Raw genomic sequence first — 6,000 nt, 5'->3', positions numbered from 1 at the left:
GGTCACCACAGGATAGGAAGGACATGACTGCACTAGTGAGGGCGGAGAAGAGATTCATCAGGATGTTTCCAGAACTGAAGTAATTCAGCTATGAAGAGAGATTAGATATCCTCGGGCTTAGTTTTCCTTAGAAGAAAGTTTTGAGGATCATAGACAGGGCAAATAGAGAGACATGTTTCCCCTTAGCAGAGGGATCAGTAACCAGAGAACAGCATTAAGGAAGAAGTGGGAGGATTAGAAGGGATGTGAGGAAAAATCTTGACACCCAGGAAGTTGTATCTGGAACACAAAAAGGTGGTAGAGGTGTGAACCCTCAAGCCATTTAAGAAAATTTCAATAATTACTTGAAATACCATCACATTCCAGACTTTGGGGCAAGTTGGAAAATGGGGTTAGAATGGATGGATGATTATTGACCTGCTCAACTAGGATGGGCTGAAGGAACTCCTTCCATGTACTTTGACTGTAAATGGGGGATTGGATACCTCAAGAGTTGTAATTGTTGGGGACTGAAACCGTGGTGTGTGATGGACACCAGGGACAACATGATTATTTTTAAAAATGTATTTCTTCGCTTGCTAATTCTTTGACCCTTTTGGTTTGATGACTCCAGGGCAAATCCAGCGAACACTTACTTGTTTATCAAAAGGAAGGTATCCTCCCACTGTTCGTTATGCACACCCAAAGCGTCAGCTGCAGCCAGGGAAGTGGTGTGCCCTTGACATTTTCTCCCCACTGTTTCTCGGTGCTGGAGAAGAAGCCCATCAATTCACATCATGACAAGCGAAGCTCCCTGTCCACAAGGCGAAAGCCTCCAGGTTTTCAAGGGGACCTTTATCCATGCTACTCACACTTCCCCAGTGGAAACGCTCACCCCTCGTATCCTGGAAATTACCAGGATGGGAAATGTGAACACCCATGTTTCAAATTTCCCTAACAAACTCTAAGTTACTGTAGAAGGTGTGAAATCAGTTGTTAAATTGGTATGTTTTGTTTTGAAGTGTGCATCGAACGGTGCTGCATGATTTGAGATTTTAAAATAAAGTTTGCGTGCAAAAGTATGGAATCCTTCTCTTTATTAGTCCATAATTTGGAGATGCCGGTGTTGGACTGGGGCATACAAAGTTAAAAACCGCACAACGGCAAGGTATAGTTCAACAGATTTAATTGGAAGCAATAGCTTTGGGAGTGCTGCTCCTTCATCAGCTGTTTGTGGAATATAAGATCATAAGACTCAGAATTTATAACAAAAGTTTATAGTGTGATGTACCTGAAACTATATATTGAGAAAGACCTGGATTGTTTGTTAAGTCTCTCATCTTTTCGAATGAATGTGGCAGCTACTCATGTGACTCAATCAACGTTGTCTATCTCGTACACTGCAGGAAAGGATGAGCAGAGGCCTGGTACATTGGTGAGACCGAGCAGAGGCCATGGCAATGGATGAATGGATGCCACACGACAATCAACAGACAGGACAGTTCCCTCCCCATCAAAGAACACTTCAGCGGTCTGGGATATTCGACCTCGGACCTTCAGGTGACCATCCTCCAAGGTGGACTTTGGAACAGGCAACAAAGCAAAGTGGCTGAGCAGAAGCTGAAAACCAAGTTTTGGTATCCATGGAGATGTTCTCAACCAGGACCTTGGTTTCATGTCACACTACAGGTGATCCCACTGCACGACACACACAGAGGCACAGACACACTCCCACCCACACACACTCCTACAGACCCATGCACTCACGCAGACCCTCTCTCATATGCAAGCTCTCTCTCATTCACTCACACATACATTCCCACACTCTCACACACATGCACCATCTCAGAGACTTATACCACTTTAATTGCACACTCAAACACATACACACTCTCTCTCACAGATACTCATGTCCCCCTAACCCGCACAAAAACACACACACTTGACGAATTACACTTTATGTTGTTCAAAAACTGCATGAATCCTTTAAATATTCTGTAACTCTGTTTTTCAGATTAGAATGGCTGAACATTGTGGCACAGACATTCTCATGCAGGGCAGCTTATACGTTAATGCATTATCTGAGCCAACATGACACCAATTCTTAAATTTCACTTGAGAATGTAACTTTTAAAAAGTTCTGTGATTTACATAAGAAAGAACTGAAACCAACATGTTCATTCTAATAGATGAGAGACTTAACAAACAATCCAGGTCTTTCTCAATATGTCATTTCAGTTACATCGCATCGTAAACTTTTGCTATAAATTCTGTGTCCTACAATCATGTACTCCACAACAAAGTGATGAAGGTGCAGCGCTCCGAAAGCCAGTGTTTCCAAGTAAACCGGTTGGCCTATAGCCTGGTATTGTGTGATTTTTAACTTGATTAGTCCAGACTTTGAATAGGCAAGGAGTTTGTGATAGAGCTACATATAATGTTATATAGATCACAGTCAGAGTACTGTGTAAATCTGTGGGCACCACACGATAGGAAGGATGTAATTGCACTTGAAAGGGCGGAGAAGAGATTCACCAGGATGTTTCCAGAGCTGAAGTATCCTTGGGATTGGTTTTCCTCAGAACAAAGTTTTGAGGGCCAGAGACATGGTAAATTGGAGAAATGTTTCCCCTTACCAGAGGGATTAGTCACTAGGGAACAGCCGTAAAGTAAGAAGTGGGAGGTTTCGAGGTGATGTGAAAAAAATCTTTCACCCTTGAGTTGTATCTGGAACTCAAAAGGGTGGTAGAGATGTGAACCCTCAAGACATTTAAGATCAATTTAAAATGATGATTTGAAACATCTTAACATTCAAGGATTTGGTGCAAGTGTGGAAAATGGGATTAGAATAGATGGATGATTATTAACCTGCTTAACTAGGATGGGCTGAAGGGAGTCCTTCCATGTACTTTGACTCTAAATGTGGGATCGGATACCTCAAGAGTGTCAATTGTTGGGGACTGAAATCTGTCCTTTTTAAACTGTGGTATGTGATGGACACCAGGAACGACATGATTATTTGTTGAGATTTTATTCCTTTGATTGCTAATGCTTTGACTCTTTCGGTTTGATTACTCCAGGGCAAACCCATCGGACACTTATTTATTTATCAAAAGGAAAGCATGGGCCCACTGTTCGATATGCACGCCCAAAGCATCAGCCTCAGCCAGGGAAGTGGTGTGCCCTTGACATTTTCTCCCCACTGTTTCTCGGTGCTGGAGAAGAAGCCCATCAGTTCACATCATGACAAGCAAAGCTCCCTGTCCACAAGGCAAAAGCCTCCAGGTTTTTAAGGGGACCTTTATCCATGCCACTCACACTTCCCCAATGGAAACTCTTGCCCCTCGTATCCTAGGAATTACCGGATGGGAAAGGTGAGCACCCATGTTTCAAATTTCCTGTTTCAAACAAAACATTACAATGGAAGGGTGAAATCAGGTGTTAAATTGGGATGTTTTGTTTTTAAAATGTACATTGAACGGTGCTAGATGATTTGAGATTTTAAAAAGGTTTACATGCAAAAGTATGGAATCCTTCTCTTTATTAGTCCATGATTTGGAGATGCCGCTGCTGGACTGGGGTATACAAAGTTAAAAATCACACAGCACCAGGTTATAGTACAACAGGTTTATTTGGAAGCACTAGCTTTTGGAGCACTGCTCCTTCATCAGGTGGGTGTGGAGTATAAGGTCGTAAGACACTGCATTTATAGCAAAAGTTTACATGCGATGCAGCTGAAATTATATATTGGAAAAGACCTGGATTGTTTGTTAAGTCATTCATCTTTTCACGTGTACGTGGCAGGTATGCATGTGACTCAACCAATGTTGTCTATCTCTTACATTGCAGGCAAAGATGCACAGAGGCATGGTTCATTGGTGACTCCGACCAGACACTACAACAATGGGTGAATGGAGACCGCACAACAATCAACAGACAAGTGGGTTCCCTCCCAGTCAGAGAACACTTCAGTAGTCTGGGACTTTCACCCTCAGACCTTCGAGTGACCGCCCTCCAAGGTAAACTTGGAGACAGGCAACAAAGCAAAGTGACCAAACAGAGGCTGATACCCAAATTTGGTACCCATGGGGATGCTCTCAACCGGGACCTTGGATTCATGTCACACACACGCACACACATACACCTCTACCTCTGCTCACATACAGACACACACATATAAGTTTAAGGGGTGCATTTGTATGGCAGAATGACATTTTAATTTGCTCTAAAACTGCACCAGCCATGTAATATTCTGTAAATCCATTTTTAAAATTCGAATCAGTCTGAACATTGTGGCACAGACAGTCTCACACGGGGCAGTTCACACCTTAAGTGCATTATCTGGGCTGACATGACACCAATTGAGAATGTAATGTAAGTTCACTTGAGAATGTAATTGAACAAAATTCTGTAATTTACTTATGAAAGAACTGAAACCAACACATTAATTCTCAAAGATGAGAGACTTAATAAACAATCCAGGTCTTTTTCAATATATCATTTTAATTACATCACACTGTAAACTTTTGCCACAAATTCTGTGTCTTATGATCTTATACACCAAAACAAACTGATGAAGGAGCAAGTGCTCCGAAAGCTGGTGTTTCCAAATAAACATGTTGGATTATAACTTGGTATTATGTGATTTTTTTTTTAACTTTATTAGTCCAAGCATTGAATAGGCAAGGACATTATGATGGAGCTGCAGAAAATGTTATTAAGGACACCGTCGGAGTACTGTGTAAATTTGTGGTCACCACACGATAGGAATGATTACAATAATAAAGGCGGAGAAGAGATTCATCAGGAGCTAATGCAGTTCAGCTATGAAGAGAGACTAGATATCTAGTTTTCTTTAAAGCAAAGATTTGCGGGCCATAGACAGGAAAAATAGGGAGACATGTTTCTCCTCAGTAGAGGGTCAGTAACCAGGGAACAGCTTTAATGTAAGAAGTGGGAGGTTTAGAAGGGATCTGAAGAAAAGTCTTTGCACCCAGGGGCTTGTATCTGGAACTCAAAAGGGTGGTAGAGATGTGAACCCTCAAGATATTTCCGAACAATTTAAATGATGACTTGAAACACCATAACATTGAAGGCTTTGCAGCAAGTGTGGAAAATGGGATTAGAAAAGATGGATGATTATTGACCTACTCAACTAGGATGGGCTGAAGGGACTCCTTCCATGTGTTTTGACTCTAAATGTGGCATCGGGATACCACAAGAATGTCAATTGTAGGGGACTGAAATCTGTACTTTTTAAACTGTGGTGTGTGATGGACACCAGGAACGACATGATTATTTGATTAGATTTTATTCCTTCGATTGCTAAGTATTTGGCCCTTTGCGGTTTGATGACTCCAGGGCAAACCCATCGGACACTTATTTGTTTATCAAAAGGAAGGTATCCTCCCACTGTTCGTTATGCACGCCCAAAGCGTCAGCTTCAGCCAGGGAAGTGGTGTGCCCTTGACATTTTCTCCCCACTGTTTCTCGGTGCTGGAGAAGAAGCCCATCAATTCACATCATGACAAGCGAAGCTCCCTGTCCACAAGGCAAAAACCTTTATCCATGCCACTCACACTTCCCCAATGGAAACTCTCACCCCTCGTATCCTGGGGAGTTACCACGATGGGAAAGGTGAGCACCTATGTTTCAAATTTCCCATTTCAAACAAAAGCTTACTGCGCAAGGGCGAAATCGGGTGTTAAATTGGGATGTTTTGTTTTTAGATGTGCATCGAATGGTGCTAGATGATTTGATATTTTAAAAAAAACCGGTTACATGCAAAAGTATGGAATCCTTCTCTTTAGTAATCCATGATATGGAGATGCCGCTATTGGACTGGGGTATGTAAAGTTAAAAATCACACAGCACCAGGTTATAGTTCAACAGGTCTATTTGGAAGCACTAGCCATCGGGTGACTATCCTCCAAGGCAGAGTTCGGGACAGGCAATCACGGAAAATGGCCAGGCAGAGTCTGATAGCCAAGGTCGCTGTGCATGGGGATGGTCTCACACAGG

This window comes from Chiloscyllium punctatum, chromosome 2 (genome assembly GCF_047496795.1).
Source record: "Chiloscyllium punctatum isolate Juve2018m chromosome 2, sChiPun1.3, whole genome shotgun sequence".
NCBI classification, from domain to species: domain Eukaryota; kingdom Metazoa; phylum Chordata; class Chondrichthyes; order Orectolobiformes; family Hemiscylliidae; genus Chiloscyllium; species Chiloscyllium punctatum.
Note: the sequence above shows the minus strand (reverse complement) of the source record.